The sequence below is a fragment of the Papio anubis genome, chromosome 9, assembly GCF_008728515.1.
Source record: "Papio anubis isolate 15944 chromosome 9, Panubis1.0, whole genome shotgun sequence".
Taxonomy (NCBI): Eukaryota; Metazoa; Chordata; class Mammalia; order Primates; family Cercopithecidae; genus Papio; species Papio anubis.
Window position 1 is genome coordinate 44,191,910 of NC_044984.1, and position 22,741 is coordinate 44,214,650.

At 44.0% G+C, this 22,741-nt stretch overlaps 1 protein-coding gene across 7 annotated transcripts in view; it reads left to right on the forward strand.

Annotated features, from left to right (window-relative positions):
* The first annotated feature begins 6,601 nt into the window (after positions 1-6,601).
* The window catches only part of SPATS2 (spermatogenesis associated serine rich 2), a 174,608-nt gene continuing 158,468 nt past the window's right edge, over positions 6,602-22,741 (forward strand). For 4 of the 7 annotated variants that reach the window (XM_017945851.3, XM_017945852.3, XM_021922301.2 and 1 more), the window contains exons 1-2: positions 6,617-6,730; positions 10,421-10,483. The gene's annotated coding sequence lies outside the window, so the exon portion shown is untranslated. Of the gene's footprint in view, positions 6,731-10,420; positions 10,484-22,741 lie in introns of all 7 variants that reach the window. The other 3 variants (XM_017945854.3, XM_021922300.2, XM_003906332.5) reach the window with 2 other exon arrangements.

A 22,741-nucleotide genomic window follows, 5' to 3' on the forward strand; every position in this document is an offset into this window, starting at 1 on the left:
CTGGAGTGCAGTAGTATGAGCTTGGCTCACTGCAACCTCTGCCTCCCAGGGTCAAATGATTCTCATGCCTCAGCCTCCCGAGTAGCTGGGATTATAGGCACCTGCCACCACGCAAGGCTAGTATATTTGTATTTTTAGTAGAGACAGGATTTCATCATGTTGGCCAGGCTGGTCTCGAACTTCTGACCTCAGGTGACCCACTGGCCTCGGCCTCCCAAAGTGCTGGGATTACAGGCATTAACCACCATGCCCAGCCTTGCTAATACAAATCTTTACACTTCTTTTACGACCTAGCTTAAGGTTTATCCCTAAATGATGGCTTCACTGATTAATTCCATCTCCAGTAATCTTCGCCTTTTGAATTCCTTCTGTATTCCCATCTAGTTTGTACTGTTCTATCAATAAGTTTCTTGCATGTTGCCATATAAATTGTTCTCTGTCTCATGTTTGCAAGTCTTCTCTTCTTAATTATACCAAAGCTGCTTGATGTCTTCTCCTAATGTAAATAGCAGGACATTTATTAAATGTGCAACCTAGGTAAATTATTGAACAATTTTGAGCTTCAGTTTCCTCATTTGTTACATGAGGCAATGATGCCTGCACCACACAATGTTGAGACAATCAAATAAAACAATATGTAGAGAGTACTTTATGAAGTATAAAACATTTGACAGAAGTGAAGCATATTAATTTTTTAAAATGACAGAATCTACAAATGAAAGATGATTTAAAAACTTAATAAAAGAACTTAGAGTATAGCAATATTAGTTACATATCTTACACATAGGACAAATTCACTAAATATCAAATTCAAGTCTTAATGAACCTGCAAGGCTTACATTGAACTGAATGTTTCAGATCTGAGCTTTGGTTCCAGCATTGCCAATAATTTTGTGATGTAACACTTCAACCTTTGATAGTTTAAGGTCTTTCCTAGCTTTAAATATCTGATACACAAGTGAAAATTTGCATATGTTAGCCTTGTCTTTGGGCCTCAGTTTTGTTATCTGTAAAATGGGAAATGCTGACCTAATCAAACCGTTTTAATTGAACTTTATACAATGGATGTTCAAAGACACATTAATTCTGCAAAAAAGTCTTAGGGGTGGGGATGGGAGTGGGAAGAACTTCCTTGGGGAAAGCTGCACACTATATAGCCTGCTCACTTCAATATGAACAAAGCATGGTACCATATTAAATTTTCTGGGAAGTAAATAAGCCAGTTTAACTTGATTTTAACCTGTGCTTCCCAAACTTATTTGGACATGGAATAGTTTTCTCAGATAACATGATTTTGGTATCCCATGAAACGAATTTTCTGAGACACACTGTGGACTGCTAACATGAATATTCTTAGGTACTAGGGTTAGTATAGGCAAAAGGAAAAGTACAGTCTTATGAGCTGTTCTCTACTGGTTTTTGTGCCTGTTGTCACTTGCAGCTTCAGTCAACGGAGACTTTAAAACATTATGTTTCTTAATTACAGTCATTGGTTGTCAAGTCTCCAAGATAATAAGTTAAATTTCTCTGCCTCTCAGGTTACAGTTGGCCTTTTTCTTCCTAATAAAAACATGGAATCTGGCAATCAATCACTTAAGATACAAAATAGCAATTCAAACCAAGCAAAAGCATTAAAGTTCTGAAGTCAAGGATCTATTTGAAAACATATCAAATTAGGTCAGGTTAATACCTGCAGAATATATCTGCCAAGGTGAAGCTTATGTCATGATTTCTCTCTAATTCTAGTTCTGGCACTTGATCATTAAGTAACCTGGGATAAATTAATTTCGTAAGGCTGAACAGAGACTAATGGATCTTATTTCAAAATGATCTTTTTCTTTTTTAACCCTTAACATCTATGCTAAACATTTAAGAAATTTGGTTATTTTTGTGTTTTCTTCAGAGTAGGTCACAAATATTATATTTTGCATTTATTGCAGCATTTATTTTCCTCCAAAATAATTTATACATGCACTTTGAACAATTTGCAATTATTTCAAGGCAGGTGACAATAACTTTGTTTTATTGTGAAGTAAAACATACACAGTAGGCCGAGCACGGTGGCTCATGCCTGTAATCCCAGCACTGTGGGATGCCGAGGCAAGTGGATCACCTGAGGTCGGGAGTTCGGGATCAGCCTGACCAACATGGAGAAACCCCGTCTCTACCGAAAATACAAACTTAGCCGGGCGGGTGGTGCATGCCTGTAATCTCAGCTACTCGAGAGGCTGAAGCAGGGGAATCTCTTCAACATGGGAGGCGGAGGTTGCGGTGAGCCGACATCGCGCCATTGCACTCCAGCCTGGACAACAAGAGTGAAACTCTGTCTCAAAAAAAATACATAAATAAACATACACAGTAGAAAATATATGTGTATTATAAAGAACAAAAATAGGCCGGGCCTGGTCACGCCTGTAATCCCAGCACTTTGGGAGGCTGAGGCAGGTGGATCATCTAAGGTCAGGAGTTCGAGACCAGCCTTGCCAACATGGTATAAACCTCATCTCTACTAAAAATACAAAAATTAGCTGGGCATGGTGGCAGGCACCTGTAATCCTAGCTACTCAGTATGTTGAGAGAGGACGATTGCTTGAACCTGGGAGGCGGATGTTGCAGTGAGCTGAGACTGGGTCATTGCACTCCAGCGCGGGCAGCGAGAACAAAACTCCATCTTAAAAACAACAACAACAAAATTAATATTTGTAACCCAGGTAAAAAAAAATTTTTTGAAACATTTGTTCAATGTCCCTTTAGAGAGGTTGAGTGCTGCATGGAGAAAGGGCAAAGGTGGGCCATGAGTTGCAAGACCCCTTTTGCAAATCCCACTCAGCAAGACATATGCTAAAGCAACCTGATCTTCTTGGAGGATATTTTTTGAGTAAAATCCTTGTGAGGGGACCGGGCGCGGTGGCTCAAGCCTGTAATCCCAGCACTTTGGGAGGCCGAGACAGGCGGATCACGAGGTCAGGAGATCGAGACCATCCTGGCGAACACGGTGAAACCCCGTCTCTACTAAAAAAGTACAAAAAAACTACCCGGGCAAAGTGGCGGGCGCCTGTAGTCCCAGCTACTCGGGAGGCTGAGGCAGGAGAATGGCATAAACCCGGGAGGCGGAGCTTGCAGTGAGCTGAGATTCGGCCACTGCACTCCCGCCTGGGCGTCTCAAAAAAAAAAAAAAAATTCCTTGTGAGGAGGTCATGTGTACTACCACACCCAGAACTTTCCCTTGAACGAGACTTGTTAAATACAATATTCTCCATCTTGCTAGATTTCCAGTGATGTTTTAACAGCTCTCATACCCTAGGTTGCTCTTTAATCTACCTTCCTTCTCTTGGAGAAGGCTGTCCACATACACAAAGTCTCTCCTAGCCGAGTGTGGTGGCTCACGCCTGTAATCCCAGTGCTTTGGGAAGCCCAGGAGGGAGGATCATTTGAGGCCAGGAGTTCAAGACCAGCCTGGGCAATGTGGTGAGACACCCATCTCTACAACAAATTAAAAAATTAGCTGGGCATGGTGGCCAGAGCCTTAGTCCTAGCTACTCAGGAGGCTGACAGGGGAGGATCCCTTGAGCCCAGGGATTCAAGGTTACAGTGAGCTATGATTGTGCCACCATACTCAAGCCTGGGCAACAGAGGGAGACCCTGTCTCCAAAACAAACAAAAAACAGTCTCTCCTATTAGATCAGGGAATCTCTTAGCGTCATGAGGCATCATGTCTTCCCCACAACATACTATAATATTACTAAGAATGGGAACTTTTTTTATTTGATAAGGTCTCACTCTGTTGTCCAGGCTGGAGTGCAGTGGTGTGATCACAACTCACTGTAGCCTTGACTTCCTGGGCTCAAGGAATCCTCCTACCTCAGCTTCCTGGGCAGCTGGGACAACATGCACAAGCCACCTCAGCTAGCTAATTTATTTTTATTTTTTGTAGAGACAGGGTCTCCCTGTGTTGCCCAGGGTAATCTCAAACCCCTGGGCTCAAGTGATCCACCTCAGCCTCTCAAAGTTTTGGGATTACAGACATGAGCCACCGAACCTGGCCAACAATGGGGACTTCATTTTCCATCCAAAAAACTTGTATTGGCTTTGCAGCAGCAAGAGGCCCTATAATGAAGGCCTTTCCTGAACTGAGTGACTTTTGGTGAGTGAAACCAGTCTTTGTGGAATAGGATGCAAGGCTCGCATCCCATACCTCATGATGAAGTTCTCCATTTACCAGGGTCATATCATCCCGTTCCCACTCTGTATGGGAAGGAAGGGGAATTGTGGAAGAATTAGTCACTTGTTCTTTTCTTTTCCTAAACCACTTTGTACTTTTCTGCTTCAACACTATGTTATTATAGTCATTTAATAACTTAAATTTGCTTGTAGAGATGGGGGATCTTGTTATGTTGCCCAGGCTGGTCTCAAACTCCTGGGCTCAAGCAGTCCTCCCACCCTGGCCTCTCAAAATGTTGGGATTACAGGCATGAGCCGCTGCAACTGGCCTATTTAATAACTTTATCCTCTTTTGTAACTGGATACTTTCCTTGGGGTAATGATATTGTTTTATTCTTCTTCGTAAATGACTGAATACCTAGAACAATACCCACTATCAAGTAAGTGCCAGTTTAGTGAATGAAAAGAAAGCAGACATTTGGATAATTTGCTTCTATTTGAACTTTTGAATGAAGACACAATAGTAAGGAACATACAGTCCAGTGCCCTACCTAGCTGGATCACTTAAGTCTTCTGCTTATCCAGATCAGTAAATTATATGGTTGGAGTAGATGAGACACTATTAACCAGAAGTCATTGGACTCCAGGGGATTTTTGAGCCCTTACCTCAAGCAAAGTTAAAAACCACAAGGATCAGATGGCTTGGCAAACCTCTACTATACTACTCAGTCACTAAAGTAGGATACCCTGTCATTGCAATAACATACGTGGAAACCAAAATGACATGTGCCTGTGGTGTCTAGCTATACACTAACACACACTCTCCAGCTTGCTGGTGCCTTTTCAGAGCCCCTTTGCTTGGCCCCAAAAGGTAAGATGGGAACAGATTCTAATAAATCTTTTTTTTTTTTTTGAGATGGAGGGTAGAGTGCAGTGGCGCAATCCTGGCTCACTGCAACCTCCGCCTCCTGAGTTCAGGTGATTCTCCTGCCTCAGCCTCCCGACTAGCTGAGATTACAGGCGTGTGCCACCACATCCGGCTAATTTTTGTATTTTTAGTAGAGACGGGTTTCACTATGTTAGCCAGGCTGGTCTCGAACTCCTAACCTCAAGTGATCCGCCCGCCTCGGCCTCCCAAAGTGCTGGGATTACAGACTTGAGCCACCGCGCCCAGCCCCAGATTCTAATGAATCTTTTCAATGCTGATTGTCTAAATCCCTCTGGCCCCTCTTAATAGACACTGACCAGTCGACAGTGAGGTGAGTGCTTCATGCACGCAGAAAGGTGCACAAATACTAGTTAGTTCCAGCACCAGGGAGGTTGGGAGTCTGGCGTCGAAGACAGAGTATTTAACAGAAAAGAGTCCAAGGGCGGCGGGACCGACCAACGTTGCGTAGAGGGGCTATGCTGACAGCAGAGTAGATTAGAAACCCGACTGACGAGGAACTGACTTGGGGAGCGTGCCAGGCGAACATCGCCAGGGCAGAGAACCCCCATCAGCTCCCGAGGTCATTCTTCCCGCGCCCCCACCGGCCTCCGCGCACTCTCCGGAGGCAGAGCGACCGCTCTGCCCGGAGGCTCCAGCGTTTCCCGCCGTTGGAGACTCTGAAATTGCCTTTTGGAACAAAACTTGGGTCAGAAAGGAGGCGAAGGGAAAGCGGTGTGAAGTCCTCGGTGCGGAAGAGTGAGCGGTGCCGTAGGGGGCAGCCCGAGGGGAAGCTTCCCGACCCGGACATTGAGCAAAAGCCGAGCGCTCGACTCCCCTCGCTGCGCCTGCGTTCGGCCACCTCCGGGAGAGTTTCGGCTCTTTCCGTCAGTTCAGCTCGGGCCCTCTATTCCCGGCGCTCGTCGGGCCCCTACCCGATGCCGCCGGGTACGAGCTGTTTTGTACGCGGACGCGAGCTCGAGTCCCACCCGTTTTCCCCTTGCATCTAGTTTGTCCCCGACCCTCTCCCAGAGTCTCTTCCCTTCCGCGGTAATACCCAGTCTCCGGTGGCGCGCGAGCCTGCGGACGGTGCGAGACGCGAGGGACCGGGTCCCGAGAAGAGCGGTAACCCGACCGGTCGGAGCCCGCCTCTCGCCGCCCCGCGCCTCTCCTCGATCCCCTCGGTCTCCGGTGCGCGGGCCGTCTCGCCGCTCCAGCCGCGCTCGCGCACCCGTTGGCTGCCACAGCCTCGAGCTTGGCGCGCCGGGTTCGCGCCGGCGCGAGTACGCGCCCTGAGCTCTGGCTGGCTGGCTGGCGCGCACGCGCCCGAGAGGGCTCCGGGGCGGGGCGAGCCGCTGCCCCGGCAAGGATTGGGGTGATCTGCTGGAGCTCCGGCCGCAGCCTTGATTCCCGGCCTGCAGAACGGCCCTGGAGAGAAGCGGGGAGGCGGCGGTGGGGGCGGGGCGGCGTCCGGCTGTGAGAGAACTGGGGGAGGAGCGCGGCGGCGGCGGCGGCGGCGGCGGCGGCTCTAGAGGGAGAGGTGAAGGAGGCGGAGGATCTCTTTTCCTGTTCTCAGACCCGGGAGCGTCTGGGACACGGAGCCCGGAGCTGGGGCGACAAGGCGATTGCGTGGGCCCCGGCTAGGTGAGACTGGGGGTGCTGGATGGCGGGGTTGGCGGGGGCTCAGAGGGGCACCGAGGTGCGGGGAGCGGGTTGAAGGAGGAAAAGGGGGGAGGGGTTAGTTGTTGGGGCCGGGGGACGGGAAGGAGGGGAATGTGAGCCCTTAGAGATCCGTAGTGCCCAGAAGGTGGAAGGTTCCTGGGGTGTGTGGGGGCGGGCGAGACACCCGTGTCCGAGTTGGGGAGTTTCCAGAGGGATAGGCCGGGGAAACAATGGAGTGTGGTGGTGGGGGGGGACTCTGGCGTGAGCGTGTGTGGGGTATTGGATTTTAAGAAACAACGAGCGAGATAGAAAAGAATGAAAGAATAGGATCATTTGGGATGAGAAGTACAATGAATTGGGAATGCAGTGGGGATGCATAAGGTCACCTCCGTGGGTGTCCGAGGTCCTTAGGATTCGGGGGCAATAATGAGATTTGAAAATAAGGTATAGAAGGGCGTTCTTGAAATTGAAGGGGGAGACGGAATGGAAAATAAGGCGGAGAGGCAGAGACATAAAATAGATGCGGTTAGGACTTGGATTAAAACAGAAAGGTAGATTCAGTCAGTTTTGGACTAGAGTGATATTTTTCTCATAATTCATCCAGAATGATTGGGTTCTTTTAGAAAGTGGATCTTTCTCAAGCTTGTCCTCTGCTAAGAAGTACAAACCATTCTTTAAATAATTTGATTATCACTTGTCCATTTTATTGATAAAACATGCCTGTGATAGTTACTTCCCCTCTGTTTAGCAGGCTACTACTGTACGTAATTTACCTATGGTTGATGAAGCAGGAGAGGACAGATCACCAAAAATATCTTGCTTTGAGTTAGGTCAGTGATAATGCAGAGTTCAGTGTTTTGGAGAGAACCAAAAGCTTGCTTGTTTTCAGTTTGACCAAAAGGTGATGGATAAAATTAAGTTATCTGTACTTTGTTAGAATTGCAATTTCTCCCTGAGAAATGTTCATGTACCATCTGCTACTGGTTTTATGTTTGTGGGAGAGAGTTGGGGTTCTGCCTTAAATTATTTCTTGATGTTAACTTCAGATAATCAGGCTGCCTCATACCTTCCAGTTTCAATTAAGGTGATTTGGGAATATTGTGGAAAAGTATCTCTGGGATTATGATCTTTGCATTTCCTTAATACTTGGATTTCCAGACCAAATTTGTGATGGTACTAGATAGAAAATTGCTGATTTTGAAATTGTAATGACTGTTGTGTGCTCATAAATAGTCCATGTTAAGCCTTTTATTTGTTGGGCATTACATTTTGCTGACTCATCTAAGATTTTTGGACATTCATCAGTTTATATTTCTCAGCTAGGTCTTGGATGGTAGCATTTAGGTTACTTTATAAAGGTCCAAAATATGATTTAAATTGTCACTTTTCTTAGATGTTATGAAAATTGAACAAAGCAAGAAGTGAGTACAGTGTTCTCATTAGTGACAATGTGCCTCTTTTTTTTTTTTTTTGAGATGGAGTCTTGCTCTGTTGCCCAGGCTAGAGTGCAGTGGCGTGATCTTGGCTCACTGCAACCTCTTTCTCCTGGGTTCAAGCGACCCCAGCCTCCTGAGTAGCTGGGATTACAGGTGCCCACCACTGCGCCTGGCTAATTTTTGTATTCTTAGTAGAGACAGGGTTTCACCATCTTGGCCAGGCTGGTCTCGAACTTCTGACCTTGTGATCCATCTGCCTTGGCCTCCCAAAGTGTTGGGATTACAGGCGTGAGCCGCTGTGCCCGGCCTCTTTTTTAACTGACCTCTTTCAGTGGGCTAGTCAAGGTGCTAAGATTTTTTTGTATGTATTATCTCATTTGATCCTCACAATTATTTCGTATTTTGTAAATTAAGAGGTTAAATAATTTACTGAGGTCACAGAGCTAGTAAATAACAAAGCTTGATTCAGACCTAGGTGTATCGGATGCCTTTTTTAAAATCTTCACTGCCTGCTTGCTCTTTCTGCTTCACCCCCATCTTGGTTATAGTAAAGCAGCATGAACTGGTTGAAACTTGGGTCTGATAACTGTGATTTAGGTGAAGATTAAGTTAGTAGGCTGTAGCCTACTCTGTAGAGTTCATCGAAAGTTTACTGCTCCTGTGATTTAACAAAGCTCTGAGATTCTGATAAATAGGGCTAAAAACATCTTTTTGCTAAGGATTTGTCTTGCGACCACACTTAGTTTTCTGTTTAGTCTTGTACTGCTGAGGTACTGTGCATACGTGGCACTCTTACTTGTAGAAGTCAAGACAGCCAGTTGTGGAGCCAAAACCAATTAACTCTGAAAAGCAATTGAAAACTGCTCAGTACTCAGGTGCCCTCCAAACACCTGTTGAGCCCACAATTGGTACTAGCATTACCTCTAAATATAGATATGATCCTCTTAGAAACCAGGAGTGAAACAGCTAGAACTGAGGGAAACAGCTGGGGGCTGAGGGAGGAGCCACAGGTTATAGCCAAAACATGAGCATAGCCCCTGGAGGCTAATCAGGCTAAGACAGGAGGGAATTTTCATTTGTTGAGCATTTATGTATTCAGGCACTGAACTCAGTGTACATTTTTACCTTATCAGTTAGTTGTAAGTATTATCCTCATTTTTCAGATGAGGCTCAGAAGGACTAAAAGTAACTTACACAAAGTCACTTTATAATGGCAGTGAAGAAAGTTTGTGTATACTATTCTAAAAATTGCTGCTTTCAGTTTTCCATTGTAGGGTCACCATATTAAAGCTGGGAACTAAAAGTCAGTCTTTCAGATCTACCTGGCTTCTCTTATGTGTGTAACTGATTATTTCAGTCTTGCTGCTTTCATTGGAAACTGGAAGGAAAAGCTCGTATTTTTTGGATGTAATTGTTAGGAAGTACAGTCCATTCGTTATATTACCAAATGACCTGTAGAATATAATTCAGCTTCCTCAGTTGCTTAGTGTATATCTGCAGCAACAAGAAAATAGCATGTCCATCCCTTCTCTTCTGGGATCTTCACTTTCAACAAAGTCATCTAGACTCTGGAGGATGACAGTGAAGCTTGCCTGTTACAGATTCTTCCACTTGTCTCAATATGTTTTTGCCACAAATGTTTGATGGTTGTTCTTGGTTATTTATTTATTTATTTTTTAGGGACAGGATCTCGCTATGTTGCCCAGTTTTGCCTCAAACTCCTGGGCTTAAACGATCTTCCCGCCTCAGATTCTGGAGTAGCTGGTATTTGCTAGTTTGTTTACTCCCCCAATCCCCCTCCCACTTGCCCAGAAAGGATCTCACTCTGTCACCCAGGCTAGAGTGCAGTAGTACAATCATGGCTCACTGTTTGACCACGCCCAGCTAACTTTTGTATTTTTTTGTAGAGTCAGGGTTTCGCTGTGTTGCCCAGGCTGGTCCCCAACTCCTGGGCTCAAGCAATCCACCCTCCTTGGCCTCCCAAAGTGTTGGGATTATAGCATGAGCCACCTCACCTGGCCTTTTTGTTTACTTAAAAAAAATTGTTGTGGTAAACTATACATAGCAAAACATTTATCATTTTAACAATTTTTAAGTGTATGGATCAGTAGCATTAAGTACATTCACATTGCTGTGTAACCATCACCACCATCCATCTTGGGAACTTTTTTATTTTCCCAGACTGAAGCTCTGCACCTATTAGGCAATAACTCCTTGTTTCTCTTTCTCTACCCAGCTGCTGGCCACCGATATTCTACTTTCTGTCTCTATGAATGTGACCACCCTGGGTACCTCATATGTAAGTGGAATCATAAAATATTTACTTTTTTGTGTCTGGTGTGTACCACTTAGCATATCTTCAGAATTCATCCATGTTGTAGCATATGTCAGAATCTCATTCCTTTTTAAGGCTGAATAATATTCCATCGTATGTACACACCACATTTTGTTTATCCATTCATTCTCAATGGACATTTGGGTTGCTTCTACCTTTTGGCTGTTGTGAATAATGGTGCTGTGAATTTTGGTGTACGAATCCACTTGTTCGAGTCCCTCTGTATTGGTCCATTCTCACATTGCTGTAAAAAAATACCTGAGACTGGGTAATTTATAAAGAAAAGAGGTTGAATTGGCTTATGGTTCTGCAGGCTGTACAGGAAACATAGCAGCTTCTGGGGAGGCCTCAGGAAACTTATGATCATGGCAGGAGGCAAAGGGAAAGCAGGCATGTCTAGGTGGCTGGAGCAGGAGGAAGAGAGAGAGGTGAGGGAAGTGCTACACACATGTAAACAACTAGATCTTGTGAAAACAACCCTAGGGGGCTGGCACTAACCCATTCATGAGAAACCATCCCAATGTTCCAGTCACCTCCCACCAGGCCCCACCTTCAACACTGGGGTTACAGTTTGACATGAGATTTGGTGGGGACACAGATCCAAACTATATCACCCTCCTTTCATTTTTTTTTTTCTTCGATTTACACAGAAGTAGAATTGCTGGATCCTATGGTAATTATATGTTTAGTATTTTGAGTAGGCTTGGTTACTTTTATTTTTTATTTTTATTTATTTTATTTTATTTTTCCTTATTTGCTTTATAACATGTTTGGGTAAATTTATTTCAAAAATATCATTTTCTGGAGATACTTTCTCAGGTCCGTATTTTGACTGCAAATCTGAATACCATCTGCTTGTTTCTTTCCTTACAACAATCCAGGGCTCTTTCTCTTGCTCTAGTAACGTAATTACATCTGGCTTAGAAATGGAACTTACCAGTGAGATCAGGTGGCTGTAGTTCTCCAACATCACATTCCTGTACAAGGTCCTCTGATCAGGCTGCAGGCACTCCCACTCCTCCTGAGAGAAGTCAATGGCCACATCCCTGAATGTCACTGATCCATGGACCATGTTTCTAGAATTACAAAATTTGGTCAATCTTCCTCGGGCTTCTTCTCCTTGACTTAAGTGTGCAGCAATAACGCTGTCATCCTCCTGGTCCTTCTTTTGGATAATGGTACGACCAGCTATGTCGTCAACCCCCGGAGGCCGGAAGTGGAACCGTTGTATTTTTTATTTATTTTTTTGGAGACAGTCTTGTTCTGTCACCCAGGCTGGAGTGCAGTGGCACGATCTCAGTTCACTGCAACCTCCACCTCCTGGGTTTAAGCGATTTTCCTGCCTCAGCCTCCAATTAGCTGAGACTACAGGCATGCACCACCACACCTGGCTAATTTTTGTAGTTTTAGTAGAGATGAAGTTTCGCCATTTTGACCAGGCTGATTTCGAACTCCTGGTCTCGAGTGATCCACCCGCCTCAGCCACTCAAAGTGCTGAGATTACATGTGTGAACCACTGTGGCCTGCTGAGACTTGGTTACTTTTAAGTAGTGATTTTATCATAGGCTACCTGAAGGTAGCACTTGATAGTGCTTTCTCTATTGACTTTTTCTTAATTGCTAGCAGGACACTTAGGGTGGAAATGATTCAAAAGGAAATGTTTTACCCAGTTTTCTTGTATCCAGTGTGGAAGGAACCATTTGTTACATACAGTTCTTTCCAGTCATGTGCAAATATGGATGATCGTCTTAAGAATGCTGTATATGTTACCTGTCAAGATTTTTAGTACACTTTGCTGCCTTTGATTGAAATTTAGGGTACTTTTCTCATTTAAACATGTTTTACATGTATGAGCTGCTGCTTACTGCTTACCTTCTGTATCTTTCCGCATTCGATGAAAAAAAAATTTAGTGTCTGCTGTATGCTTTAAATATGAAGCAGATACCTGGAATACATAGAATAGAAAGTAAAATTGTTTGAAGTCATTTGGCTCCATTTTCTCTCTCTCCTTATACACTATGCAAACTGTAACATAATACTAAATATAATAGGTTGAAAGAGCTGCAGTGAACTGTCTCTTAGGATGAGCCTAGCCTCTCATTTCATCTTCTTTTTTTTTTTTTTTTTTTTTTAGAGATGGAGTTTGCTTTTGTTGCCCAGGCTGGAGTGTAATGGTGTGATCTCATCTCACCACAACCTCCGCCTCCCAGGTTCAAGCGATTTTCCAGCCTCAGCCTCCTGAGTAGCTGGGATTACAGGCATGCGTCACTATGCCCGGCTAATTTTTTGTATTTTTAGTAAAAACGGGGTTTCTTCATGTTGATCAGGCTGGTCTTGAATTCCGAACCTCAGGGGATCCACCCGCCTCGGCCTCTCAAAGTGCTGGGATTACAGGCGTGAGCCACTGCGCTCAGCCTCCCATTGCATTTTCTAGATGTTACATGGAGGTTAATTATCCCTGCATCTTGCTTCATGATATTGTTGGGTGACATAGCGACTTCAGGCTCATATGCCATTTTCTGGAAGCCTTATAGGAGACTTTGTGAGCTCTCACTTACTTTGGAGGTGGTCTGTCTGAAACCCAGTCCAATTGCCATTCAGTTGAATTGATTCTGAAATATTTCTAAAGATTTGACGTTTGTGGGAGGCTGGGCATAGTGGGAGGCCACTTTCACCTCAGTCCTAGCACTTTGAGAGTCCAAGGTGGGAGAATTGCTTCAGACCAGGAGTTTGAGACCAGCTTGGGCAACATAGCAAGACCTTGTCTCTACAAACAATTAAAAAATTAGAGCTGGTCATGGTGACTCGTGCCTGTAATCCCAGCACTTTGGGAGGCCAAGGTGGGCGGATCATGAGGTCAGGAGTTCTAGACCTGCCTGGTAAATATAGTGAAACCGCATCTCTACTAAAAATACAGAAATTAGCCGAGCGTGGTGGCATGCGCCTGTAGTCCCAGCTACTTGGGAGGCTAAGGCAGAAGAATTGCTTGAACCCGGGAGGCAGAGGTTGCAGTGAGCCGAGATTGCCCCTCTGCACTTCAGGCTGGGCGACAACGCGAGATTCCATCTCTAAATAAATAAATAAATAAATAAGCAAGCAAGCAAGCCAGCAAGCAAGCTGGTCGTAGTGGCTGGTGCCTGTAGTCCTAGGTATTCTGGGGAGGCTGGGGCAGAAGGATTGCTTGAGCCTAAGAGTTTGAGATTGTAGTGAGCTATGATCATGTCACTGCACTCCAACCTAAACAACAGAGACCCTGTCTCTAAACAATAATAAAAAAAATTTTTTTGAAGTTTATAAATGTTATTATTTTTTAATTTTTATTTTTTTTGGAGACAGTGTCTTGCTCTGTCACCCAGGCTGGAGTGCAGTGGTGCCATCATAGTTCACTGCATACTTGAACTCCTTGAACTCAAGTGATTTATCACCTCAGACTCCCCAGTAGCTAGGATTACAGGCACACACCATGGCACTGAGCTAGGTTTTAAATTTTTTGTAGAGACAGAGTCTTGCTTTATTGCCCAGGCTGGTCTTGAACTTCTGGGTTCAAGCGATCCTCCTGCCATGGCCTTCCAAAGTGCTGGGATTACAGGTGTGAGCCACAGTGCCCAACTCACTTTATTATCTTTAGTCACTAGATATTAAGGATGGGCCAGAGGCCAGCATTTACTCTCCCATGTTCACATCTACCATGGCAGCCTATAGGAATGGGTTCCTGAAATATATACCATCTTCTATACAGATTCTTCAGTAGCTGCAGGCCCTTGAAACATTCTGCAGGGTTTGAGGATATAGCCATTACTTAAAGGTAACTTCTGCAGCCATTGGCCTATGACTAATTTGTGGTTAAGACATAAGTTGAAGGCTGGGTGTGGTGGCTCACGCCTGCAGTCCTAGCACTTTGGGAGGCCGAGGCGGACAGATCACTTGAGCTCAGGAGTTCAAGACCAGCCTGGCCAACATGGTGAAACCTCATCTCTACTAAAAATAAAAAAATTGGCCGGGTGTGTTGGTGCATGCCTGTAATCCCAACTACTCAGGAAGCTGAGGCAGGAGAATCACTTGAACCTGGCAGGCGGAGGTTGCAGTGAGCCGAGATTGTGCCACTGCCTTCCAGCCTGGGAAACAGCGAGGCTCTGTTTCAAAAAAAAAAAAAAAGACATAGGTTGATTGGAGGTTTGGGGGATCTCCAAGGGTTACACAGGGATTCTTATCGGTCCAAATCCTATAATAAATAACAACCTTGGATTGCTGGTAAGAAGGATGATTTTTACGTTACTTAATTAGCAAGATGTATGATTACTAGTTGTGGAGTGTGTGTGTGTGTGTGTGTGTGTGTGTGTGTGTGTGGTGGTGGTGGTCTTTAGAATTTGCTAAAGGGTATTAGGACAGAGGAGAAGGATGTTTGTGATTAGGCCATTATATGATTGTGAATGAGCCAGGATAGATAAGTAAATATCTTTTGTACTTGAAGATGCTGCCAATGATATTACTTCTTACTGATCTGGGTAGGACTGAAAAGACCAATTTGTAAAACCTGCAGTCTTTCCTATCTTAAATGACTTGCTGTTGTTTTAAGGCTACCCTCTGTAGTTGAGCAGTACTTTTCCTTACATTACCACTTGGTCTCTGATCATAGCATGTCAGTATGGTTAGCCCACTTCTGGCTCTTCCTGGCCTACTGTTAAAAATGGTTCAAAATGTACATTAGTGTGTGGCAGAAGTGACTCTTCTGCTTACCTTGTTTGGATATCGAGTTACATTTTTATAGTAAATTGCTCTTGTAATCTATCTGTATGTCCTGCAGGAGCCCTTTGTATAGCATTTCTTCATAAGGGGATTTGTGACATGTGATGAAAACAGTGAAACTCATCTGTAACTAATGTAATGATGGGAAGTTAAAGTATTGTAGCTGAATGGTAGGTGGGACATAACACTGCAGATGAAGCCAGTAATTTGGCTTAAACGTGTTTTTTTTTTTTTTTTTGAGACCGGGTCTTGCTCTGTCTCCTAGGCTGGAGTGCAGTGGCACAATCTTGGCTCACGGCAACCTCCACCTCCCCGGGCTTAAGTGATCCTCCTGCCTTAGCCTCGCAAGTAGCTCGCCATCTGGTACTGCTAATTTTTAAATTTTTTATAGAGACGGGGTCCAGGCTGGTCTCAAACTCCTGGCCTCAAATGATCCTTCCGTCTCGGCCTCCCAAAATGCTTGGATTACAGGCATGAGCCACTGCACCTGGCCTGATTTTTTTTGTTTTGTTTTGTTTTGTTTTTGTGACAGAGTTTCACTCTGTCGCCCATGCTGGAGTTCAATGGCACAATCTTGGCTCACTGCAACCTCCGCCTCCCAGGTTCAAGTGATTCTCCTGCCTCAGCCTCCCGAGTAGCTGGGATTACAGGTGCCCACCACCACACCCAGCTAATTTTTTGTATTTTTAGTAGAGACGGGGTTTCACCATGTTGGCCAAGCTGGTCTTGAACTCCTGACCTCAGGTTATCCGCCTGTCTCGGCCTCTCAAAGTGCTAGGATTACAGGCGTGAGCCACCATGCCTGCCCCTGATTTCATTTAAGTCAGGGTCTTGCTCTGTCCCTCAGGTTGGAGTGCAGTGATGTGATCATGGCTCATTGCAGCCTCCAAATCCTGGGCTCAAGTGATCCTCCCACATCAGTCTTCCTAGCAGCTGGGACTACAGGCGCGTGCCACCATGCTCTGCTAATTTTAAAATTTTTTTTATAGAGACAGGGTCTTGCTATGTTTCCTAGGCTGGTCTTGAATTCCTGGCCTCAAGCAGTCCATAGGCTTTGGCCTCTCAAAGTGCTGATATTACAGGTGTGAACTGTTGCACCTGGCCGGTGTTTTGTTAATCTTTTTTTTTGTATTGAGATGGAGACTCACTCTATCGCCCAGGCTGGAGTGCAGTGGTGCAATCTTGGCTCACTGCTGCCCAGATTCAAGCAGTTCTGCGCCTGGCTAATTTTTGTATTTTCAGTAGAGATGGGTTTCACTGTCTTGGCCAGGTTGGTCTTGAACTCCTGACCTTGTGAGCCACCTGCCTCGGTTTCCCAAAGTGCTGGGATTACAGGTATGAGCCACTGTGCCCAGCCCTGTGTTTTATTAATCTTATCAGCACACACGAGGTTTTCTTTCTTCTTTTTTTTTTTTTTCTGTTCATCTAGAATATACACACTGGACACACTAGGTTTGAGATGGCTGTCTGACTTTTTTTTTTTTTGAGACGGAGTCTCGCTGTGCTCCCAGGCTGGAGTGCAGTGGCGCGATCTCGGCTCACTGCAAGCTCCGCCTCCCGGGTTCACGCCATTCTCCCGCCTCAGCCTCCCAAGTAGCTGAGACTACAGGCGCCCGCCACCACGCCCGGCTAGTTTTTTGTATTTTTAGTAGAGACGGGGTTTCACCATGTTAGCCAGGATAGTCTCGATCTCCTGACCTCGTGATCCACCCGCCTTGGCCTCCCAAAGTGCTGGGATTACAGGCTTGAGCCACCGCGCCCAGCCGTCTGTCTGACTTCTTAAGTTGATAATGCTTTAAACAAGGCTTAGTTGGTTAATCTTTTTCACCTCTGTTATTACTCAAAGGTTGTATTGTATCTAGGAATTTTTAAAGTTGATATTTGGCATTTGTCATTAGACTACCAGTCCATAATGTTATGATGATCCTATAAATTAGACTACAGGATATTATTATATGATGTTATTGTAATTTGGGAGCATAGGGAATAATTCATGACAATGACTACTGAATGTGTATTTGGTCTCTAGCCTGATGAAAAAGCTCCTGAGAAAAGGGAAGATATTTGGTACTTTCATTCTGATACTTGTTACCTGAAATCTTAACATTTCAGCAAGACTAAGTAGAATTATATTCAATTTTTATATGATTACATTTTTCATTGGGCAGTGAAAATGAGAACACATCATCCTTTCACACTGTACTGGCTAATTATTTCCATTGTGAAATAGCCCCAAGTATATTATTAACCTTCTTGGCAGCTGAAGTTTCTGATGCCTGAAATGTGTATCTACTGAATGGTGTTAGTTATGATCAGGCCAGTATTGATAGCATAGTTATAATATTTCTATGTATAATATGATCAGGCCAATATTGATAGTATAGTTATTTCTATGTATATTTCCAATATTATTCTTTTAACTTATTAAAATAGGGAAGCTGTATGAGATGTTAGTTAAAAGCACAAGCCATTGAGTACACAAATCTGGATTTGAGTCTACTCCCCTACCTACTCCCTTGGTCAAGTCATTTAATTTCTCTGAGTTTATGTTTCTGTATCAGTAAAATGGATGCAGTAGTAATCCCTACTATAGGGTTGTCATGGTTATTGGATTTTGTTTATTTATTTTTTGAGACAGAGTCTTGCTCTTGACACCCAGGCTGGAGCGCAATGGCACGATCTCAGTTCACTGCCACCTCCAGCTCCAGGGTTCAAGCGATTCCCCTGCCTTAGCCTCCCGAGTAGCTGGGATTATAGGTGCTCGCCACCACGCCTGGCTAATTTTTGTATTTTTAGTAGAGATGGGGTTTCACCATGTTGGCCAGGCTGGTCTCAAACTCCTGACTTTGTGATCCACCCGCCTCGGCCTCCCAAAGTGCTGAGATATTTATTTTGAATTAATCTTTATTTTATTTTATTTTTGTTTATTCTTCTTTTGAGACGGAGTCTCACTCTGTCACCCAGGCTGGAGTGCAGTGGCTCAATCTCGCAACCTCCACCTCCCAGTTGCAAGCTATTCTCCTGCCTCAGCCTTCTGAGTAGCTGAGACTACAGGCACGTGCCTCCACGCCCGGCTAATTTTTTGTATTTTTTAGTAGAGATGGGTTTCACCGTTTTAGCCAGTATAATCTCTATCTCCTGACCTCATGATCTGCCTGCCATTGCCTCCCAAAGTGCTGGGATTACAGGCGTGAGCCACCGCGCCTGGCCAATTTTACTTTATTTTATTTTATTTTATTTTATTTTTTTTTATTTTTTGAGACAGGGTCTAGCCCTGTCACCTAGGCTAGAGTGCAGTGGCATGATCATGGCTTAATGCAGCCTCGACCTTCTGGGGTCAAGCAATCCTCTTGCCTCTGTCTCCCAAGTAGCTGGGACTACAAGTAGATGCCATCATGCCTGGCTAATTTTAAAATTTTTGTAGAGACAGGATCTTGCTGTGTTGCACAGGCTGGTCTTGAACTCCTGGGCTCAGCTATCCTCTGGCTTCAGCCTCCCAAAGTGCTGGGATTACAGGCATGAGCCTCTCTGCCCATCAGATTTTATTTTATTTTATTTTATTTTTTTTTAGATGGAGTCTCCCTCTGTCAACCAGGCTGGCGTGCAGTGGCAGGATCTTGGCTCACTTCAACCTCCGCCTCCCGGGTTCAAGCGATTCTCCTGCCTCAGATTCCTGAGTAACTGGGGTTACAGGCATGCGCTACCAGGCCTGGCTAATTTTTTAAAATGTTCTTAGTAGAGACAGGGTTTCACCATGTTGGTCAGGCTGGTCTTGAACTCCTGACCTCATGATCTGCACACCTTGGCCTCCCAAAGTGCTGGGATTACAGGTGTGAGCCCCTGCGCCTGGCTCCAGATTTTATGTTTGAGTTGAAATTCATATAACATAAAATTAACCGGCCAGGCATTGGTGACTCACGCCTGTAATCCCAGCACTTTGGGAGGCCAAGGCAGGTGGATTACGAGGTCAGGAGATTGAGACCATCCTGGCTAACACGGTGAAACCCTGTTTCTCCTAAAAATACAAAAAAAAATTAGCCGGGTCTGGTGGTGGGCGCCTGTAGTCCCAGTTACTCAGGAGGTTGAGGTAGGAGAATGGCATGAAACCCGGGAGGTGGAGGTTGCAATGAGCCTAGATCGTACCACTGCACTCCAGCCTGGGCGACAGAGCGAGACTCCATCTCAAAACAAAACAAAACAAAAATTAACCGTTTTGTGCCTACAACCATCACCTCTATCTAGTTCAAAATTTTTTTTTTTTTTTGAGACAGAGTCTCACTCTGTTGCCCAGGCTGGACTGCAGTGGCACGATCTCTGCTCACTGCAATCTCCGCCTCCCGGGCTCAAGTGATTCTCCTATCTGAGCCTCCCAAGTAGCTGGGACTACAGGCACACGCCACCACACCTGGCTAATTTTTGTATTTTTAGTAGAGATGGGGTTTCAGCATATAGGTCAGGCTGGTCTCGAACTCCTGACCTCAGGTGATCTGCCGTCCTTGGCCTCCCAAAGTGCTGGGATTTATAGGCATGATCTACCACGCCTGGCCGATTTCAGAACTTTTTCATCGCCCCCAAAGGAGACCCTATATTCATTAAATATTTACTCTTTATTTCCTCCTCTCATTTCTGGCAACCACCGATTTGCTTTCTGTCTGTGTGGATGTACCTATTCTGTATATTTCATATAAATGGAATCACACAATATATGACCTTTTATTTCTGGCTTTTCTGACATAGCATAATATTGAGGCTTAACCACTGGTCTCATGTATCAGAACCTCATTCCTCTCTCTCTCTTTTTTTTGAGACAAAATCTCACTCTGTTGACCAGGCTGGAGTGTAGTGGTGTGATTACAGCTATCTGCAGCCTCAAACTCAAGTGAACCTCCCACCTCAGCCTCCCAAAGTGCTGGGATTACACGCGTAAAACACCATGCCTGACCGAGAACCACATTCCTCTTTATGGCTAAATACTACTCCGTTGTTTGGATATACTACTCTGCCCACAATGCCTTCCAAGTCATTTAAAAAAATCTGTTTATCGGCCGAGCACAGTGGCTTACACCTGTAATCTCAGCACTTTGGGAGGCCGAGGCGGGTGGATCACCTGAGGTCAGGAGTTTGAGATCAGCCTGGCCAACATGGTAAAACCCTACCTCTATTAAAAATACAAAAATTAGCCAGGCGTGGTGGCATGCGCCTGTAATCCCAGCTATTCGGGAAGCTGAGACAGGAGAATCACTTGAACCTGGGAGGCAGAGGTTGCAGTGAGCCAAGATGGCACCAACCTGGGAGACAGAGCAAGACTCTGCCTCAAAAAAAAAAAAAAAATTTGTTTGTCTATTGATGGTTAATTGTGTCTTTTCCACCTTTGCCTATTGTGAATAAGGTTACTCTGAATATTCATGTATAGTATTTGTTTGAATACCTGTTTTGAGTTCTTTTGTGTCTATACCTAAAAGTGGAATTGCTGGGTCATATAGTAATTCTTTTTTTTTTCCCTCAAAAGCTGGTGTCATAGTGTACATATAGTAATTCTATATTTAACTTTTTGACAAACCACCATACAGTTTTCCATAACGGCTGTACCATTTTAAATTCCTACCAGCAAGGTATGAGGATTCTGATTTCTCCACATCCTTGTCAATATTTGTTGTTGTTGTTGTTTTTAATTTTAGCCATCCTGGTAGATGTGAAGTGGTATCTCATGCTTTTTATTTGCATTTCTCTAATGACTAGTGATGTTGAACATCTTTTCATGTGCTTGTTGGCCATTTGTATATCTTCTTGGAGAAATGTCTATTAAGTCCTTTGCCCATTTTCAAATTGGATTGTCTTTTTGTTGAGTTATGACTATTGAATTTTAATTGCTGTAAAACACTCCATGAGTACATGTAGCATGCACTCAATAACTGTTAGCTAATACTATAGTTGTAATTATTTTTGCCACATGTGGCCTGAATTGGAAGGAAATTTTGCTTAGTTTTTCCAAGTAGGAGTGGAGAGGCAACAAAACCTATGTTTATGGTCAATAAAGATTTGACTCTGTCAGTGTTGATACTTTGCTTTTAATTGATGCTCTCAAATCAATAAATTAGAAACATGTATACATAAAATCAGTTTATCTTTGGCAGAAATCAGTATATTATCAATGTTTAATTAATTCCTAAGAATTAATGGCAATAGTGACTCTAGTTTTAGCTGAGATTTAGATCATCTTTCTTCATTCTGCCCTGTTATGAGACATTTGCTATAATTGCCACAATGAGAATTTTTTGAAAACTGGGTCAGAGAAGCCTACTTTTTACATTTAATAGTATGTGATTTATGTATTATCATTGTTTTATGCTTATTGCATCTTGGTTTTATGGGGTGTTCAAAAGAAGATAGATGAGAATAGGCGATCCAAAGTAATTATTTAGAATTTTATCCTCCAGTCAGGATTGAACCATCTTGAACTGATGAATATATTCTTCCAGGTTTATAGGTAGACATGCCATTTCATTATATCATGATTTGGAGTCAGACAGTAGCTTTTAAGCAGAACAAACAGCCATATGTAAGTCTAAATTTGGTTATTTTCTTTGAATAAGCAGTGGAAACTGTATGCATTCAGAAACTGGTGATTATTCAGATATCTTCTGAAGGTCCTCTCTCCCTGTGCTCCGCAGCTTTGTCCTGAACTCTCCTGTCTCTTGCGGTGCCTCTGTGCCTTTACCTATTCTGTGAACTCTGCCTGCAGTGCCTTCCAAGTCAGTTGGTGACTCCTCAAACATCACTGAAGTCTTTCGGGTGGATGCAAATGCTGCTTTTAGCCATTAAAATGTGTTACATACTTTCACAATAGTTCTTGTCCTAGTGTAGTTTTAAAAATGCACTTAAAAATTTTTAAAGCAGTGCATGCATGCAGTAAACAAAATTGGACAGTACAGAAATAAATGGTGAAGACAGTCTCCCAGTTTTCTTCCCCATGGATAGCACTTTCCCTTTTGTATCCTTCGAAAAATATTTTGTGCTGATACAAGAATTTTTATACTGTATGAAGTGCTTATTCATCTTATCTTTCACTTCAGGGTAATTTATGAATAATGAAAAAATTCAAGCATTATAGAAATGAAGAGTGTGTGAAGCAAAAGTTCCCCTTTACCTTGATCCCTAACACTAGCCCTTTCCAGATAACACTGTCCTAATTAACATTACTCTCTCCAGAAGTAACCTCTGTTATAAGCCTTGTGTGTGCCTTCAGATTGTTCTGCTTACACTTATGCCTATTTAAAAGTGTATGTTTTCGTATTTTTTTTGTTTGTTTGAGACAGTTTCGCTCTTGTTGCCCAGCTGGAGTGCAATGGCGCGATCTCAGCTCACCGCAACCTCCACTTCCCAGGTTCAAGCAATTCTCCTGCCTCACCCTCCCAAATAGCTGGGATTACAGGCATGTGCCACCATGCTCAGCTAATTTTGTATTTTTAGTGGAGT